This window comes from Canis aureus, chromosome 2 (genome assembly GCF_053574225.1).
Source record: "Canis aureus isolate CA01 chromosome 2, VMU_Caureus_v.1.0, whole genome shotgun sequence".
NCBI lineage: Eukaryota > Metazoa > Chordata > Mammalia > Carnivora > Canidae > Canis > Canis aureus.
The window spans coordinates 58,646,159-58,667,541 of record NC_135612.1 but is presented as its reverse complement, the minus strand read 5'-3'; positions in this window follow the sequence as shown (position 1 = coordinate 58,667,541).

Genomic DNA, 21,383 nt, shown 5'->3' with positions numbered 1-21,383 from the left:
TGGTGCTCTTCCTGCCTTGTAGGCACAGAGGCACGGTTTGCATCGTGCAGCAGAGAAGCTCCATGGGGCCTGCCTAGCTTGGTTCAGTGAGGGATGCTGCTTGTCTGTTCATAACTGTTTGATACTATTTCTTCTCCCTTATTTAAAAAAATAATACCTTCCTGGGGCTCCTGGGCAGCTCTGTTGGTGAAGCATCTGCCTTCAGCTCAGGTCATGATCTCGGTCCTGGGGTCGAGCCCCTTGTTGGGCTCCCTGCTCAGCAGGGAGGCTGCTTTTCCTTCTGCCCCTGCCCCTTCTTGCAAGCTCTCCTTCTCTCTCAAATCAGTCAATCACTTTAAAAAAAATTGATATCCTCCTCAGACTGGGAAGGAGGGAGGGAGGGATGGATGGTCAGTTGCTGCAGGTTCTGGGAAGCCAGCGTTAGCGGAGGGTCGTGACCTTGGGCCCCTGGGAGAGCAGCCCCCAGAAAGGCCGGGCTCCTGTGATTGTACCTTGTGCTTGCACTCTGCTCCTTCTGGCCCTGCTGCGGGACTGCGTCTGTCTGTGAATGTGCCCCGCGTGCTGCTGATGGGACACCTGCTAGTTCTAGCTCTTTCCTCAGAATGTCCAAGAAAACATGAGTAAATAAACCAGATGTGATGGTGCCTAAGAGCTCGAACATCTACCTGTAAACATGAAACCTGCAGCCTGACGTTCTGCTGCTCCCTGTGGGGATGGGCAGTCCAACCACTCCCCTGCGCTGTGCCCACTTTGGGGCTTTCTCATTTTGCCTTATCCCAAAACAAGCCGTGCAAAATACAATAGAAGGCAGTTGCTGCCCTGAGGTTAATGAGGGTGGCAGACGACAGCCATACTTTCCTAAGAAGATGCCATGTGTTTGGGGGCTTATGTGGAGAACTGGGAGCTGGAGAAGGAAATGCCATGGTCTGGGCTGCTGGAGCCTGTCATGCCACCCCTAGGAGATGACCCTGCTACTGCTCAGCCCTCCGTGGATGCCACTTGGCACATCCATACTTCCTTGTGGAACATGACTCAATATTCACTTTAAAACATCGCCTTTCGGGGCGCCTGGGGGCTCAGTCAGTGAAGCATCTGCCTCCAGCTCAGGTCATGATCCTGGGGTCCTGGGGTCCAGCCCTGCATCAGGCTTCTTACTCCTCACATCCCTCCCCCTCACGTGTGCTCTCTCGTTCTCTCAAATAAATAGATCTTAAATAAAGTCTCCTTTCTTATTAGGAGTGCCTGTTGCCAAAGGAGGGGAGGCACAGGTGGGTCAGGTGGCTGTGGGATCTGGGGAGGAAGAGAGAGTCAAGGCTTTGCCTCTTGGATGGCCAGTCATCTGACTCCTTATATGGTTTGCCTTCAAGGGGAGGGTGTGTTTGAGTAGCATTTTTAATTGCAAAGTATTAAAAGCCACATTCTCATTTTTGATTTATAAAATTGTATTTCAGGCAATTTTTTTTTTAATTTCAGGCAATTAAAGTATTAAGTGGAATCTATTCTTCCATACGCCAAGCAGGGCAACTCATCTTTTTTTTTTTTTTTTTTTAATTTAAATTCAATTTAGTTAACATGTAGTGTATTAGTTTCAGAGGTAGAGGTCAGTGATTCATCAGTTGTATACAACACCCAGTGTTCATTACATCATGTGCCCTCCTAAATGCCCATCACCCAGTGACCCCAACCCCCACCCCCTTCCTTCCAGCAACCCTCAGTTTGTTTCCTGAGTCTCTTATGGTTTGTCTCCCTCTCTGATTTCATCTTGTTTTATTTTTCCTCTCTTTCCCTATGATCCTGTTTTGTTTCTTAAATTCTACATATGAATGAAACCATATGATAATTGTCTTTCTCTGACTTATTTCTGTTAGCATGACCCTCCAGTTCCATCGACATCGATGTAAATGGTAGATATTCATCCTTTCTGATGGCTGAGTAATATTCCGTCATACGTATAGACCATGTTTTTATCCAGTCATCTGTCGAAGAACATCATGGCTCCTCTCACAGTTTGGCTATCGTGGACATTGCTGCTATGAACATTGGGGTGCAGGTGTCCCGATGTTTCACTACATCAGTATCTTTGGGGTAAATACCCAGTAGTGCAATTGCTGGGTCGTAGGGTAGCTCTATTTTTAACTTCTTGAGGAACCTCCACACTTTTGCAGAGTGGCTGTACCAGTTTGCATTCCCACCACCACATGCAAGAGGGTTTCCCCTTCTCCACATCCTCTCCAATATTTGTTGTTTCCTGTCTTAATAATTTTAACCATTCTGATTGGTGTGAGGTGGTATCTCATTATAGTTTTTTGATTTGTATTTTCCTGATGGCAAGTGATGTGGAGCATGTTTTCCTATATCTGTTGGCCATGAGTATGTCTTCTTTAGATAATTGTCTGTTTATGTCTTCTGATGAAAGGGCAGCTCAGCAGGACTGGTCCTCAGGTCTGAAGCCCAGGTGGACCACACATGTGAAGTGACCCTTGGTTTATATGTGGTCCAGCCAGCGCTGCAGAATGTGCTGAGTTTGTACTGGACCTGGTGGATGGGCAGCAAGGGGCATGCATATGTGTGGGCGTGTGTGTGTGTGTGTGCTCATGAAGGGATGTGTATGGAGACCCCAGGTCATCTTCAGGCTGGTGGCCCAGCAAGCACCCATCCTCCACACCCAGCCTGGAGAAACCACAGAAGCAGGGGAAGCCTGCACCTGAGGACTTCCCTACATACCCGACCATGGAGCGGCATGTGGAAAGGTGGGAGGTGCTGAGAGTGAGGCTGGAAGAGGAGCTCTTGGGCTCTGACTCACCAGTCCCCTGTTGTCCTGAGGCTGCCGTGGCCTTTCCCTCCTCATAGAGTCAGGGCAGCAGTTCACACTGCTGTGTCTGGGGGACAATGAGTGCAGATCACAGGCCCTGTCCGAGGTCGGCAGGCATGGCTGGCAAGAATAGGTGCAAGCTGACCAGCTGTCCTAGGGTGCCCGCTCAGCCCTGTTCTGTCCCTGACAGTCACAGGCACTCGATTGAACAGATTGTTGCACACCACGACCCCCCATCCTGGGCTCCATCTTCCTGTCCTAAACTCCCTGGAAAGAATCCAGCAAGGGCCTGGCCTGGGTTCTGGTCCATATGCATTCCTGGGCCTGGGGGCACATGAACTCCCAGGCCAGGCAACAAGGCCCCAGAGGACAGCGTGACAGCAACACTACACACTGATCACTATGTGTCATTAGAAGGAAAACCGTTGGGACACATGGGCCAGAACCTTTAAGTCATGTGATAACGATGCTGTGAGATTTTAATGACAGTTTGCTGTTACAAAAGTCTAAAGAGAAGTGGGTGCAGAGGTTGTGCACGAGGAATGCTAACCTGGCAGTGAAGGTGACCACAGAGGGGCTGAGGTGCCCAAAAGTTTGCCATCCCGCCCTGAGGAGCTGGGTAACAAGAAGGTGAAGCCAAGGAAGGTGGGAGGAGGTGGGGGTGCATGCAGTGCAAGGAAGAAAAACATGCGTGAGGTAGTGAAATACCTCGAGTGAAGGGGAGATGGGAGGTCCCAGGACAGAGCCCACAGAGGGACACGCTCAGCACCCGCGTGGACACACAATGACCGGCAGGAATACAGAAGGCCAAGGGGAGGCCCCATGCGCCTCCAGAGATGAGGAGCCAGTCCCCTGCCCGTCAGACTGAGTCAGATTTCCCGCCAGAAAATGGGGTGATAGTGTCCAACAGAAAAGGCAAAACCAAACTATGGATTTAGAAATCCACCTGCAGCCAAATCATCAATAGGAAAGCTACTCGGGGGCCCTGGCAGGGCAGAGGAGGAGAGATGAGGTGGGCTGTCACCTGCCTCAGTCTTGGGGACTGTTGTCTGAACGGTCTGAGGCCGGAGGAAAGGAAGAGACCCGTGACAGCCAAGCACCCACGTCCTGATCCAGGGCAGCTGTGTTTGCAGCTGCCGTTGGAGATGCCACAGGGTGGGTTCCTGACTAACCTGGGAGGAATCCTGCTGCTGATGAGTTGAAGAAGGCTGCAGGGCTACATGGGTGTGTGCTTGGGCCTTAAGTGAAGAGCAACCACCATAGGAACAAAATCAGAAATGACAACTTTGAGGTCAGGAAAAGAACGCGGGATCTGTCCAATGAGAAGCTGGAAAGCAGAGAAGACAGTGTGGGAAATGAAAACAGGGATGAAGATAGACACACATCTGCATTTTTTAAAAAATATTTTATTTATGTATTCATGAGAGACACAGAGAGAAGCAGAGACACAGGCAGGGGGAGAAGCAGGCTCCATGCAGGGAGCCCGACGTGGGACTCGATCTTGAGTCCCCAGGATCATGCCCCGGGCTGAAGGTGGCTCTAAACTGCTAAGCCACCAGGGCTGCCCACATCTGCATTTTTCTAAATGAGGAATGGTGACAGTGTAACCAATGAGAAAAACTCTCACATAAACACCTAAGATCCAAACGCGGCATGCTGCTCATGACTTAGGAAGAAACGCTTGGACACATCTATCCCCTGGCACTGGCTTGGCTCCTGAAACTCTTAGAGTTTCCTAGGTAATAGGAGCACCAGAGGCATCTATTGTCCTAATGAGGTGACACTGGGAGGCTCCCAAGTGGGGGGCCAGTCGTGGGAAAGACCTGGTCACACTCAGAACTTCAGAATTTTCAGCCCCACGCCCCATTCTCCAGAGAGGAGAGTGGAAGAGACTGCAATGAAGGATCATGCCTACGTGGTGAAGCCTCCATACAACTCCCAGCAGTGGAGGGTGCGGGGAGCTTCCGGGCTGGTGAACACATGGGGGTGTTGGGAGGGGTCCCCTGGAGGGCACAGAAGCTCCTCACCCCTCCCCATACCTCGCCTGAGGCCTCTCCCATCTGGCTGTTCACCTGTCTCCTTTATCATATTCTTTTATAATAAACTGTGAGCAGTAACTAAACTGCTTTCCTGAGCTCCAAGAGCCACTCTAGCAAATTAATGGAACTTGAGAAGGGAACATGAGAACCTCTGATCTGTGGCCGGTGGGTCAGGAACACAGGTGACAGGCTGACCTCGTAACTGGCGATTGATGTAGGGACAGCTGGGCAGGACTGGGCCCTTGGCTGGCGGGATGTGACACCGTCTCCTGGTAGATGACAGAGGCAAGTGACATGAGGACACCCCGTGGGTGCCGCAGAGCTGCTCGGTGTGGGGAACCACCTGCTATCAGAAGCACTGTGAGTGTCTTGTGTGTGTGTGAGGAGACTCGAGAGGAAGTCAGAATTTCCATCATCCACGGGTGGAGTGGATAGCATGCAAGCACGTCCTGCAGTGGACCCTTGAGGACTCCCCTGGTTCAGAAGATCCAGACCTTTCCCGCCAGGGCACCCAGAGAGCACCAGGCCTCGCACACTCCAGAGCGGCTTCCACTGAAGCAACAGGGATGAGCTAGGTGTGGTGGGCGGAGTGGGGAGTACTTAGGGCAACCTGAAGCCCCTGTTTTACTAGAACCTTCCTCCCTTTAAGACACTTGCAAAGGAGTGAGTTTCTCTTAAGGACAATGCTCATCTTTTATGCCCAGATACAGACAGTGATAGTTCGATAGTTGATTATCATCAGGAACGCACTGCCTTTGAGAGGCTTGGCCACTGTCCTGAGGCAGGATGGGCAACTCCTCAGACAAGTCAAAGCCTGTAGCCTGCCCCCAGCCTCACTGAGCTGTGAGGGGCTAGCGATTGCCTCCTTCAGGCTCCAGGATCTGGGTGCAGTTTCCCAGAGATTATATCTCTGTGTTGCGCGAGGTTCTGAACAAAAGCATCTGGTCTACTGTTTATGGTGTTTTATTCTAGACGCAGAGTGGGGAGAAGCTTAATTTCCTCACTGTCAGAGTTTCAGGTGCATCTTCCGGCTGTAGAGACAACTGTGGCCCAGGTAAAGCCCACGCTGAGAGGAGCACCCCCGGTCCACACTGAGAGGAGTAGCTGCTGCCCGTCCAGCTTCCACTGGACCTTGATCTGCTCCTCCAATTTAACCCCTGTGAAGCTCCATCTCCCATATTCTAGGAGAAGACTCATCTCTGGAGAGCCATGGGCCAGGGTGCATGCGTGCAAGAACTTCACCTGGAGCAGATCCCCGGGGATGACCACTCTCCTGTGACATGTCCTCAGGCAAAAATTATAAGAATGCAGACAGAGCATCTTGGCCAAACACACACAAGCATGATCTAACACTGGCTGACAGGCTATGGGGCAACTTTGGGAAGTACCTGCTTTTCCACTCTGGTGGCAGTAACAGGTCATGCAGGTCCTCCCTGCTCACCTGGCACCAGCCTGCTTGGACCTTGTGAGTTGCATGGAAAGCAACCATTTTTCGCTCCATGTAACTCTGACAAAAGTCTTTTTTACCCTCAGAACTACTGAGCTGTTATGGTTCTGGATTCTGACATAGCTTTGTCCTATTTTGCTCCTGCTGGTTTATGTTTCTGAGTCCAATATTTGGCCACAGGAGACAACAGGCTTCACATATGGCTTGCTTCTCCACATTTCCTGTCCCATCCTGGAGAACCCCTCCAACAACCTGATCAGACTGTTTTAATCATTTGTAGGTCTATTTTCGGCTTTCAGTGGTGCGCAGGAACCAGTTCTGGCTCAGCTGAGTGTGTTCAAGCCAGACTTCTGGTTCCTGAGGCTCCCAAACCCTTGTGTTTGAGACCACAGTGACCATAAACAACAGCAGTAGAACATTCTCAAACAAAGTAAAACAGGGTGGTATCCAGGCAGCTTCTCCCTTGAGCATGGTTTGTTCTGAAATCAGTGTGGTTAACTGATAGGCACTCACCTGAGTGGTAAGAAACTGGAGAAAATATGTCGCCCTAAGCACTGGTGTTTCCAGGCAGTTACCGAGAATCAGGAGCAGACTTGTAGACGACCCCTGAGTCTCTGGAGTCAGCTCTTAAAGGAGATCATGGCACAATAGTAACTATGCTAAGAGAACAGTCTTGGACTCTGATGTAGGAAGCAGACTCCTTCTTCCTCCCCATCCCACTGCTGTTCCATGAGGTCAACCCAAGTTAATCAGAGAATTTAGAATTTAAATCCCTAAAATCACAGAAGGTCACAGTCCCAAATACCTAGCTATGAGGAGTGGCTGTCAAATTCGGCGATGCTTAAAAGGGCGGGGGAGATGCCTAGAGTGATTCTAGTGGGTTGAGACTGTCCTAAGAGAAGGAGGTGTTGTCCTGGATGGCCGAGCAGCAGGGTTGGAAATGGTGTCTCTAGAGGCTGCGTGGGAGCGGCAGAGGTGGCCCCTGCTCCAGTCCTCTCCTCCTAGTGGGAAGGCATGGGGGGTTGGAAGACAGGCTTGTCAGATGGGTGGGCAGGAGAGTGGCAGGTGTGTAGCCACCCTCACACAACTGCCTCCAGCAGACCTGTGGTTGGTTGGGTGTCGCTGGAAACTGCCATCCTCTTGGTGGTGCCGAAGATGGAGAGATTGCCCAGCAGAAGCCTGTCCTGGGAAGCCCCGAGGAGCCAGCGAGCAGGCATCTGAGGCCAGGCTCTCCACGCCAGCTTCCCTGCACACTTTTCCTGAAGGCCAGTGGCCAAGATGTCAGAAGCAGGAGTGACAGCCCCAGACCAGGCATAAGAGTGAGGCAACAGATGAGAGGCACACAAAGGACAGATTTGAGGGAGAGTTACCCCAAGAGGCAGAGCAGTACAAACACATTTCCCCCCCCATATTCTTAAAGAAAGAAAAATAGCAATGCAGCTTCAGAGAAGAGTCACAAGAAATTGTAGAAGAGCTGATACTATAATGGAAGACATGAGAAAGTACTCTCTCGTCTCAGGAAACACGTGCAAGAAGGAAGGACCATCCCAGAAGGGATCCTCAGTTTGAAGACACCAAACAGAACAGGTGCCTCCGGGTCATAGGTAGAGTCTGGAGAAGAGCCCAAGACAGGTGCTCGAAACAGACACAGAGCACCAAGCTGAAAGTTACTGGGGACAGACTGAGGGATTTGCATAAGGGAGCGTGCCCTGTGCAGGTCATCCGTGTCCCTGGAGGAGGAAATGCAACCACAACAGCAAGTTCCCAGCTTTTTTTTTTTTTAAGATTTTATTTATTTATTCATGAGAGACACACAGAGAGAGGCAGAGACACAGGCAGAGGGAGAAGCAGGCTCCATGCAGGGAGCCCGATGTAGGACTCGATTCCGGGACCCCAGGATCAGGCCCTGAGCCAAAGGCAGACACTCAACCACTGAGCTACTCAGGCATCCCACAAGTTCCTGGCTTTTTAAAAAACCTAAAGCTTTAAAACATAAACGAAGATGTAAATTCTCAGCTTAAAAGGGTGCCTTGCACTTCAGGAAACGTGCAGCAGAACCATAGACATCCTGGCCAGGTCCTTGGCTTCCAGGAAACTAAACCATCCACGTGTGACTTGTGGTTATAAACACAGAGACCAAAGAGCAGATGGTCCACATGGGGGAGACATCATGTGATTTCCAGATTTTCCGGGACATTTCCCAGAGGAGACAGCAACACCGTGTCTGCAGGGAACTCCAGATACAGAGGGAACGGGGCAAGGACAGTCCCAGGAAGAGCTGTCATCCAGATGCAGGGGAACAGGGGACGAGGGTAGAATCTAGAACTCAGGGGATGGAGCACCCATTCTGGAAGAAGTCGCCAAGGTGGAGCCCCAGGGAACCAGGAAAAATCTGCTTAGAATACATTCTATCAGTCCTGATCATTGGACAGTGATTTAATAGTAAGCAAGCTGAACTTGAGAATTAGGGAGTGCGGAGAGATGGGGGGCAAGGTGTAGATGCTTACCTCCTTATTTTTCCTCCTGGGAATTTAAGAAGTCACCCTAATTATGACAACCACAGAAGAATCACACTCTACTCTTACTGTGGGCCGACCACCGTTTGAAGTGCTTTATGTGCATCCTTTCACTTAGCGCTCCAAACAGCTTTATGACATGGGGCCCACTGACGTTCCTGTTTTATAAGGAGGAAACCAAGTCATGGAGAATGATTCAACTTTCCCCAAGGCCATATAGCTTGTAAGAGTAGACTGAGGGATGCTCTTTGGCCCTCTCAAGAGGTTCTGAAAAATAAATTGGATTAATAAATGGATTAATAAGATCCATTCCTTTTTTTAATTTTTAAATTTTTTTTTTTTAGAGAGAGCTACTGATTCTGTCCTTGTGACTCTGGTGCATGGAGGTGGAATATTCTTCCAGACTGGTGTATGAGATACAGAGAAATGGAAGCCATAGGATTTATGACAGGACATTTCCTGTAGGAATTGGCTCACATGGTCCTGGAGGCTGAGAAGTCCCTGGGTCTGCCAAATGCAGGCTGCAGAACCAGGAGAGCCAGGGCTCTTAGTCTGAGGCCAAGGGGTCCATGGTATGGATCCTGATGTGAGTCTAGAAGCCCGAGGACAAGGAGCACCATGTGGGGAATGGAGTGTCATCCCAGCGCAGAGAGGAGATCCCCCTCCACCACAGCAGGGGTGAGGGCAGTAAGTGTTGGACTCCTGACCCAGCCCTGCCTGTGTGGCCGCAGACCCTCATACACCTCTGGGCTGAGTGTCTTACTTCACGGTGAGAATAGATTCTCCAAAATTTATTCTCCAAATTTATTTATCTGCAAAAATGCATATTTCCACTGCTCCCAGTAAACACTGTCCAAAGTACCATATTTAATACCTTAGTTTTTTCCATGAAAACAAAGTGAATTTCATCTTTATCTTAGAACTGCAGCAATGTGAGAAATGACCACAAGAGGACAGCATGGAAACACCGATGAAGCTCTGTTTTGCTTTAAGGGTTGGGCTGGTAAAAAGCAGTTGGCTTCTGAGCAGAGAAATGTGTCTCTGCAGAGAAATCCGGTGGATGGGGATTATTCACAGAGTATCAGGGGCTTTAAGATTGTTGAGCACTGCTGCATTCATGCTTCTCAGTTCCAGCCAACATCTTGGCTGCAATTTCATGGTTCTTCATGAGCCAGAACCTCCTGGTTAAGTCAGCCTTGAACTCCTGACCCCTTGAAACTGGTAAATGGTGATTGTGGTTATGACCTGCTGAATTGGACAGTAGTTTGTTATGCAGCAGTAGGTAACCGATACACCTGGCATGCCGTAAACAATGAGTCAGCTGTAATTGTTGTTCTCATGCTGCTAAATACAAACAGTCATTTCCCCAGGTTTTTCCTCATTAAATGTATCATTGTTCTCTATCTCGATTTGACATAACTTGGAAATGACATCCTTCACTTATTTTTCAATAAGCCAAACTGCTGGCAAGAATGAAATCAGTAAGAAAAGCAAATCATTCATTCATGCATCCACCCACTAATTCATGCACCCATGGATTCATCGAGGTCCAGGCTTGAGGCAGGGCAGGACCAGAGAACCTTGTTGGGGGAGGCAGCTCCTGGGATGGGGCTTGAAAGCCAGTGGGGAAGAAGGAGAACGGGCGGCGGGGGGTGGGGTGGGGTGGGGTGGCGGGAAGCAAAGGCACAGGGGTGTCCTGCAGCTTGAGTGCTTTGGGAAGCCAGGACTCTGGCTGGCTGGGCCATGGAAGGAGAGGGGGATGAGTGTGTGAGCAGTAGTGGAGATGAGGAGGCCAGTGAATAGTCTGAATTATCATAAGAGGAGTTGGGCTTCATCCTCGGGGAGATTTTAGGGGTAGGCTTTGGGCTACCCTTGGCAAGGCTGGTAGAGGGGAGAGACACACCATGAGGAGAGCAACAGCTGCCAGGCCTGGTAGGTCGGAGAAGCAGAGGGCATGGGCACTTGTTCACCCCCTCACCCAGTGTCTCAGGGGAGATTCATGCCTGACCTGAGCAGGGGTCATCATCATCATGGGGAAAATCCTTTCTCAGAGGTAAGCAACCAAAGGTAGGAGCTCCTGATCTATGCAGGGGTTCTCAACAGGGAGTGACTTTGCCCCCAGGGGACATTTGGCAATGTCTGGAGATATTTTTGGTTGTCACAACTGGAGAAGAGGCATCTAGGGGGTGGGGTCCTGGGATGCCTCTGAACATCTGCACAGCAAATCCGTGGATGACCCAAAATGCCAGGGTGCCTAGGTTGAGAAGCCCTGGTCTATCCAAACATATAACAAGATAAAAGGAAGAAAGACCTGGGAAAACACATTGAAAATGGAAAACAGAAATGTTGGCATGGGGCAGATAAAAGTTATGGCCAAATATGTCATTATCAATTAAAAAATAATGAAGCAATTGCCTTTATAAAAGAAGAGTTTGAAGCAGAGATACAAGCTATAAGAATAGCATAAAAGAACTAACATCACATATATCTGACATACAGACAAAGGTAAGTGGCCTAACTCACCTATTTGAAGAAAAGGTTTGGCTCACAAAGCAGAACTCCTACAAATCTATATTGTAGACAACATTTACAAGACATTGTGTGCTAGAAACACAGCTGGAACAAAGTTATTCTGCAAAATTGAGAATAGAAGAGTTACCAGAGGTGTACCAGGCAAATAAAAACAAACAGGAAAACAAAGTGATGGTCACAAATTCAAGGTCAGAAAAATTAAATATCTATTTCCTACTTTATGCCAAACAAATTTAAAATAAGCTTGGCCTGGGGGAGATACTTCTAAACATGACACAGTATCCAGAAGGAGAGAGAAGTGAGTCCAACCACTCAGAATTTTAGATTGTCGATACTAGAACCTGCATGTGCACACGCTATAAACAAAACCAAAGACTGAGAAATACTCCTGTTGTAACTCATGACAAAAAAGGCCAATAGTCCTGATTAAGTAGTTGGTTCAATGACCACTTACTAGATGTCTGCTATGTTCTGGGCACTGTTAAGCACTGGAAAGAGAATAATGAATAAATAAAGTTCCTGCCCTGCAAGACTTACATTATATGGAACAGTCACAATAAATAACCCAGCAAATGTGTGATGTTAGGTCATGATAGTGCAGTGAAGACAGACAATGCTGGGCCTGGGGTAGAGATGGAGACAGAGTCAGAAAGGTATTAGTGAGATTGGGGGGAAGGATGGGATCACTGAGATGGTGTCTGAGCAGGAATGGTCCAAATGGAAGGAAGAGCAAGTGCAAGGCCCCAAGGCAGGAAATTCAGGGCATATTTGGGGAACTTCAGGAATATAGGAATAGGTGTGGCAGTGAGCAATGGGGCTACTGGTAAGAAATGAATTTTGAGAGGTAGCTATGGGCCAGCTCATGAAGAGTTTCTGGGCCACGGTAAGACTATATGCTTAATTTTATGCAAAGTTGAGATGGGAAGCCACCAAAAAGATAGGATGGGCAAATTGTTCTTCTAAAGCTTTGCTTTTTAAAATATTTTTATTTTGAAATAATCATAAGTTCACAGGAGGTTTCAAAAGTGGTACAGAACACCCATTAGAATGGCTCAATCTAGAACTCTGATGACACACACTGGTGAAGATGTGGAGCAGCAGAATTGCTCATTCATGGCAACAGATGCACCCTATCCTCCAGGGTGGTGCTTTCCTACAGAACTACACACAGCATCTTCATTCCTTGGCATTTACTCAAGGGAATTGAAAACTTAGGTCCACACAAAAACCTGCACATGAACATCTACAACCACTTTATTCATAATTGCCAAAATTTGGGAGCAGCCAAGATGTCCTTCGTGGTCATGTAGAGACAAACATAGTATATCCAGAGAGTGGACTATCCTTCAGCACCAAAGGAAATGATCTATGAGACCCTAAAATCATATCGCTAGGTGAGAGAAGCCAATCTGAAAAGGTTATATGACTGCAACCATATGGCATTCTGGGAAAGCCAAAACTGGAATCAATAAAAAGACAAGTAGTTGCCGGGCTAGGACGGGATGAATAGGCAGGGGAAATATGATTTTTTCAGGGCAGTGAGATGTGGTCTTATAATGATGGATATAGGCCATTAACCATTTAGATAAACTCATAGAACAACACCAAGAGTGAACCCTAAGGTAAAATATGGATTTGGGGTGATTACAGAGTGTCAACATAGGTTCATCCTTGGTAAAAATGTAATCATTCTGGTTAGTGACATGATATGGAGGCTGCACATATGTAGAGGTGCGGGGGATGGGGGAAATCTCTGGGTTACCCTCTCGATTTTGTTGTGAGCCTAAAATTGCTCTAAAAATAAAGTCCTAAGATAGAGTTTTAGGAGAGATATGACATCCCCTTCACTTGGATTCTATCAGTGGTCATGTCTCGTGTAACTAGGGGAAGGTTTCAAAACCAGGCATTGACTTTGGTGCCACGGGTGGTGCTGCATGTGCAGACCCGACTCTTCTGTCTTGCATGCAGGTCCGTGGAGCCACCACCACCAGATCCAGAACCGTGCCCTCACTACAAAGATCTGGCCCATGGTTCTACCCACTGCCCTCTGCCCACCATCCCTGAGCCCTGGCAACCACTTATCTGCTCTCCATCTCTGTAGTTGTGTCATTTTGAAGATGTTGTACAAATGAAATTGTGTGCCCTTGAGACCATCGAGGTTGCTATGTGTCTTTTAGCACATTCCATCTGATTCTGTGTAGTAAGTATCCTGTGGTGTGTGTGTGTGCCACAACTCAACAACTCATACACTGAGGGACATGTTGGGCTTTTCCCGATAGAACTGCTACAAACATTCCCATGGGTTGGATTATATTTCACAGGATCCCACGGGCTGCTGTGTGGGTGGATGTGGGCGTGAAGCCACCATAACAGTCCGGGCAGAGATGACCGTGGCTTCAGCAGGTGGAATGGTGAGGATGGGGGTGAGGGGTGGGCACTTGGGCTGGAAGTACAAAAGAAAGAAGAGTCAAGGACAACTTGACGACTTGTGCTGGGTGCAAGATGGCCCCATTTGCTGAGGTGGGTCTGCCTGTGGGAAGGAGAATTTTCATGTGAGGGTAGTGGGGGCAGACCCAGGGCTCTTTACTGGCCATGTGAAGTCTGGGGAACCCATGAGCTATCCCATGAGATGTCAACTTGACAGCTGGATGCAGGACTCGTAGATGTGTAGATGACCGTGTGCCAATACAGTCATCACGGGTGAGTGTGGATAGAAAAGCAGGTCTGTATCCTACAGCCCTTTGACTTACAGGATCAGCTGGAGGGAGGACACCCCAGAGAAGTGCCTTTTCAGTTCACACACAAATCCATGACAAGTGCAGTTTTAGGATTGGTGGTCAATTGTGTATCTACTTATTGAAAAGATGGAAAAAGCCTGTAATAACTAGGGCTTCAGAATAGATTACTTCTCCTCTGTTCCCCTGAAAAAATACTTCATAAAGTGAATTGGGGAAATTGATTTAAAAATAAAACCAACCTCTTTGACACAGTTATGTGGCACAGACTATTGGTTCCACTCTCTATGATCAGCAGACCTTCCCTTGACTTGGCTTCACCCCCATTTCCTCTCCAGAGGACTCCCCACTCAAAGGGTGTCACTCCCCTCATGCTCTGCTCCCCAGTGAACGGTCCAGCCTTGGTGCTCACCTGCCACGAGTCTACGTCCATTTTTTTTTTTTTAAGAGACAGACTCTGCCCAGTGCCAGAATGTAGGATGTCCTGTAGTCTGTCCCAAATCAATACAGTACTCAGATAAGCTGGGGAATGCTTAAGACCTTTACTAGTGGGTCACATTCCTTTCAAGAACTGATTTTTCTTTCTGCACTTAAGCCTTCTAAAGGAAAGAAAATAAATGTCATGATTTTAAGAGGAACAAAATCATCTTTATTTGTAGCTGAGATGATTCTCAATGTGGAAAACCCACGGCAATGAGCTAAAAATCTATTAGAACTAACAAGAATAAAGAGGCTGTTTAAAAATATATACAAGATCAATATTTTTTTTTACATACCAAGGATAGCTGGTTAGAAAATTTAATGTTAAAAAAAAACCCTGTTACTGTAATGACAAAATTTATATTTTACCATTAGAGGAAAAAGGTTTTTAAAATGTGCAGGAAACTTTTGAAGAAAATAATTTTCTTGAGAGCCAAAAAGAAGGCTATAAAACATGGTCCAGAGTGTGGTCCCATTTGGAGTTCAGAGTGCCCCCACACACATTTTTGCATAGACTAAAGTCCCCACAGAATATCCTCAGGACAGCACCAAATCTTGATTCTCAACGACAGATCACATGTGATTTGCAGATTTTGTTGTGTTCTGGTCATCTACATTTTCTACCTTTTATAAAGTGAACATGTTATTGTGCAATATAATGAAATCTTAAAAAGGAAGAAATAAGATCAGTGCCTTCAGCACAACCCAATGATGCCGCTGCCTCACTTTGCCTGCTCCCCAGTCCACATGTTGTCACCTGCTTCTTCGGCTCATGGAATAGCTGTTGAACTCTCAGGGAGAAGCCAGTGGCCCCACCTTTCCCATGGATCCTTGCCTAGATGATCATGACTAAGGCTTGGAGGCTTGTGTTTGGGATCAGAGATGGTAGGTGGCCCCTACATTTCCCTTGCATAAGCCTGAAGTGACAGTGAAGAGCCCAAGTGCAGGAAAAAGAGCTCCTGTGCGCAGCTGGGCTGTGTCTTCTGACATTTTGAGGATTGAGGCTCGTAACTCCTGGGACAGTAGGAATGTGTCAAACTCTTCTTTGGCCTGATATAAAGGCCCCAGTGTTGCCATTCATCTCTGTCCAGAAGATGAAAGTAATGGTTTGGTGGTTCTTGGTTCGAGCAGGATGGAAGAGGGGAAGGGGACAGGGAGAGAGGGGGAGAGAGAAATGACCAGAAGACCTTGTCCTCCTGACCAACAGGCTCCTCGAGTACAGTGACTCCAGCTAGACAGAGCCAGGGAAGGTGTCTGCACTGAGGGCAAGCCCTGGATGTACCCTTCCCCCATACCCAAGGACCATGGGACTCTCCCCACGGGAGCTCCTGCAGCCCACGGCAGGCCCTTGGCCTTTGCTAAGAGCAAGCGGGCTGAACTCTCAGCCTCCTACACCTGGCTTCACATTCCTGTAAAACCACGCCAGTGGTAGGAAGCGAAAAGTACTCAGGGAAAGTGCACGAAGGGAAGGAGCCTCTCTGAGCAGCTACAGGGAGCCCCAGGCCCATCCCACCGCCCCCTGCCCACCACAGGGAGCAGGACTGAGGCAGAGAAACTGCTGACAGCGTCACCCTGTGGAGGCCAGAGTGTTGTATGTGTCAGCCAGCCCCCTTGAGCTCTGCTCCCTAGCTTCATTTTTGGCTTGTTCTGATCTATCTTTGGGCATTACCTCCATTGGGGTGGAGAGGCAAACAGACATTTCATAAGTGTCCTCCGTGAGTTATTTTTCTTACATAAACAGCAAAGGCTCTGATGGATCAGGAGGGGGACCAGGACGGTGTGGCTTCCTGTGTGATCTCTGCCCCTGGGCCTGCATCCCTTCCTCGTATCAGTGACACAGGAAGTGAGCCTGTGCCACTATCCCATTGCTGAGCACCCCGGGGTCTTCAGGAATGAGCCAGAATATTCTATCAATTAGGTCGATATTGTACATGAGACCAGGAAGTCAGATGTGGCCTTCAGAAGCCCACCTGGTGGGATAATTTGGCTACTCTGTGATGACACAGCTCACTGGTATGATGACAGCTGCTTCCAGGGACCTCTGGACTTACTACCAAATCCAGAGGTGGTGGGGGTGGCCAGCACCAGGGTGTCCAGGTAGATGGTCACCTGCAGCCCAGGATCCAGGTGGTAGGTTAGGTGGCTGGCCTGGTTGGGGACACGGGCTTCTGTCCAGAAGAATGCCACGCCAGCTAACCTGAGTGACGCCAGCCAGAAAGAAGGTTTTCAGAGTCCCAGAAAACCAGTTTGCCATCAAAAGCAGGACTCTGGTCCCGGGGGTGCTGGAAGTTCAAGCCAGACATCTGCCACAACCAGACACTGGTTTGGAACCACACTTTGGTCTTTGCCCAACAGACAGCCAGGTTTGAGGAGGGGAGAGGAGAGGCTGGTCATTGCCCCTCGGTGCGGGGCTCGCCCAGGGTCTGGGTGGGGGAACCGGCAGATGTGTGCCATCGAGAGAGTCTCCCCAGGGTGCCGCCTGACCCTCAGCTGCCTGGCTTGTCCGCCCCTTCCCTGAGTCCATCCTTTACCTTTTCCAACTGTGGTTTTCAGGATGGCAGCTACTGCCCACATCACAGCAGGATTTTTTACTGATTAACTAGATGTTTGAGAAAATGCTATTTACTTTTTATATTTTAAGTGTGAGGTTCAGTTTTAGCTGTTCTGGCTCAAGTAAACATCATTATCATGAATTAAATGTCAGAGATGTCAGCAATGTACAGTCTTTTCAGCCAGCTCTTCCCTGTTGTTGGGAGAGGTGGCCCTGATGGAACATTCTGGTGACCTGTGTGCTCATCCCCAGCACATGTCCTGTGTGGCGAGGTGTGTGTGGAGAGACCACCTGATGGCCGGGGGTCGGTATGGGTCTGTATGATGCTTTCCTCCAGGGATGGGGCAGCTCAGCAGTTTTGTTAGATCGGAGAGGAAACACAGCCCCTGTCTCAGAGTCCCCACTGGGATGAGTCTCATTCGCTCAATGGGGTGGGATTTCCATCTGTTTTCATTAGAGCCATGCTCCCTGTGCAGAGAATGGCACAGGCACAAAACAGGTGCTCGGTGTGTATTTGGCGAATGAATGAAGGAATGTGTGAAATAGCTTTTCCCAGGTTTATTAACCATATAGCAGATCCCCAAGGGATCAGACACGAGAGGAAGACCAGGGCATGGGGGGCGCCCTGAGGGAACGGACTTGCCCTCTGTCCTCCGCCAGAGGCCCTGGGTGCAGGCGGGTGTGAGGAGAGGCAGGCTGGGAGGAGGCTCTTCCGGGGTGGGGGTTCTGCTGGACTGTCCATCTGGGCTCCCCTGTGACACGGGGAGGAGGCAGCATGGCCTGAGGACAGGGGCCAGGACTGGAAGCCAGGACCAGTTGGCAGGGGGGACACTCATTTCGCCCCTTCCAAGCATGAACCTTTAGGTGCTTCCCTGTGTTTCTGGGGTAACCGGGACCAGAGCTGCAGGGAGATGCAGGCAGATGGCCCACAGCTGGACCGGTTGAAGAAAGGTCAGTTTTATTGGCCGTGACTTCTTCCTGGACAGGCTGAGAGTGATGGGCTCCAGCTGGGGTGGAAGGTGGGGAGATAGACTCCATCTTTCATGACCCCCACCTGCAGGATCCAGCCTCCAGGTCAGCAGGTCAAGGAAAGGACCCAGCTGGGCCTAGGAGGAGATGATGGGCCTACCCCAGGGCTCTGATCACTGCCTCCCCGATATTTCTATCAGCAGGATCTATGTTACTTTCAAAAATGCCAAAGTTGCCTTCTCCAGTGCTAGCAGTGAAACCGCAGGAAGAAGGTTGCCCCACGCAGCTCCCCAGGTCAAGGTGCTCGGTCTGTTCACTCCCCCAAGGAGCACTGTGCTGGGAACTTTATGTTTTTTATTTTATTAATATTGCTTTTGTGGGTTTATATCTTTACTTGACAAATCAGTGGTTAGTTGTCATCCATATTAACTGTGTAAGTTTTTGACCATGGTGACAGGCCCAGAGGTACCCAACGTACAGAGCTTGTTCGGTGAGTCCTCATCTGCGTTGCATTTTCTGGACCACTGCACACGGATACGGCAGGCGACACCCGCTACTCCTTCAGCCCAGACAGCTTTGCGGAACCTGTGTTCGTGTGCACCTTTGGAGTGCTCGTGTCCTTCGTGGCAAATGTCTGGATTCTTTGAGTGCCCAGGGGCACGCTTCTGGAAAGCCACTCCACGGACGCGGTTGTGAGTGTCCATGGCACGACAGCCTTTCTGCTTACCAGCCTTCTTTGTGGGAGCCATTCTGCAGCCCAGGCTGGAAACGTTGGGAACTTTTCAGACAAATGAGAAGCCGGTCGTCGGGGCAGGACAGCTGTGATCTGAACTCGGTTCCTGAATGTTCGTCTGCATGGATTAGGAGAGCAGAGAGAAGGGGCTATGGGAAGGGGCACTTGTTAATTTGACTTTTTAATTTTTATTTTTTATTGGAGCATAGTTGACATACTAGTTTCAGGTGGACAACATAGTGATTCAACACTGTGTGCATTCTCAAGGGCTCACCGAGGTAAGTGCAGTCACCTCCTGTCACCATACAAAGTGATTACAATATTATTGACCATATCCCTGTGCTGTATGTTTCATCCCTGTGACTTTTTACTTTATAACTGGAAGTTTGTACCTCTTCATCCTCTTCATCCTTGTCCTCTGTCTCCCCACCTCACCCTCCTCTGGCAACCACCACTTTGTTCTGTGTCTAGGAGTCTGTTCCTGTTCTGTTTGTTTTGTTTTTTTAGATTCCATATGAGTGAAATAGTATAGTATTTGTCTCCGACTTATTTCACTTAACATAAGTGCTCATAAATGGCGGGATCTCATTCTTTTTGATGGCTGAGTGATACTCCACTGTGTGTGTGTGTGTGTGTGTGTGTGTTTATCATAGCTTTATGCATTCATCTGTGGATGGACAGGTGGGTTGGTTGCTTATCTTGTCTATTGTAAATAATGCTGCAGTAGATGTAGGGATACATGCATCTTTTTGAATTAATATTTTCATGTTCTTCATGTAAATACCCAGAAGTGGAATTACGAGATTGTAGGGCAGCTCTATTTCTGATCTTTGAGGAACCTCCGTACTGTTTTCCGCAGTGGCTGCTCTGATTTGCACTCAGGAGCGGCTTTTCTTCCTACATCGTGTGGACAGCATGCCGTACCTACATTTACTAGGAGCGTCCCGGCGGGGACAAGACAGAGGATGCCCCAGTGCCTTGCATGTGAGGGGTGCTGCTCTGGACACTTGGTGAGACAGGCACTTGGACCAATCTTCCCCAGGAGGAGAGACAAGGTAGGCGAGGAAGCCTGTGTAGCCAGAAGGAAGCAGTGAACAATGTAATTCAGAACAACAGTAGGCGCCATGTGCACTTGCATACTAAAAACGAGACTATGCAGATGGATTAGGACCTGGGGCCAGGTAGGTCCCAGTGCAGGGTGGAGGCAGGTAGAGGGAGGGCGGTCAGGTGCAGCTGACACAGGTACAGGGTGTTTGGAGCATCCAATCCACTCGGAAGCTCACGGGACTGTTGGGCTGGGGCTGGGGCGGAGGTGGGGGTGCTCCACACAGAGACTGGGATGGACTTGAGCCATTGTATCTGGATGTTAGGGCCGAGCCTCAGGTTTATGGGGGGGCCCTCAATCGTTAGAGGATGCAGGCTGTTAGGTGAGTGAATGGAACCCCAGGGGCCACATAGCTACTGTCTTTCACCATCACAACGGGTTCCTGAAGCACAAGAAGGAGACCAGCTCTGTGTTGACCTAAGGGCAGAAGAAAAGGGGAAAGATAAGCCACCTCTGAGGGTCAATGATACTCCAGGTACTATAACAACGGCTTCTGGGCCCTTGCACATGTACTCCTCACTACTGTGCGCCGCTGCCAACACTGCACCAGGGGGCTCTTTCCACATCATTAAGTTGGAATGCCCCGGCAACGGGGTTACAGGTGGGTTACAGGTATTGGGTGGTGACAGGTGCCTCTGGCTGCTTGTGTGCCTGACCCATGTGCCACATGGTGTCAGCTCTTCCTCTTTGTCATCTCTTCTTGCTGTCAGGTATAAGCTGCAAAAAAGCGCCAAGACAGTGCTGTAGAGCCACATGAAATAGGTGTGTCGTGTTACACATCGTCCATGTAGTTGATATTTTTATCCAATCCCCTCATTCAAGCTCCAGTTCTGCCACTGGCCGGGGGTGGGGGTGGGGGGTGGACTGGGGAGACTCACGTTTGCACAGCCTGAGCTGCTTCATCTGTAACAGAGGATACTGAATTTTATCTCGTATAATTTCATGAGAATTAAATGAGGTCATTCAGGTGAAAGCATTTAGTTTTAAATTCTAAAATTAGTTAAATATTCAGTATTATGATTGACACGTACTTTGCCCCACGTTAAGCTGATTGTCCCACGTTATCTTAAGTGAAAGCCTTAGAACAAACATGAAATCTCAGAATGTGTCTGATTATAAAATAAATATGACAAACTTAATCACAAGCATTAACCACTTGGATAATGTAATGAATAAGAGATCCATTATCCAAAGATAAGATGTCATAGGAATTAACAAAAATGTTTGGGGTCAATGAGAAGGAAAACAAAAGTTTGCTGAAGTCATGAACTCTGGCTTAGTTTACATTATTTCTACATATATTTATGTTTTCTATATATTTATATTATTTACATGATTTATAGTTCCCAGATAGCAAAGGGGATATAGCAAAGCAGTCAAGTTGCCAGAATCAGTTAACACATTTAATATAATTCCCATGGGAGGTTTTGGGGGGAGAACTTTACCAAACTGTTTAAAGTTAAT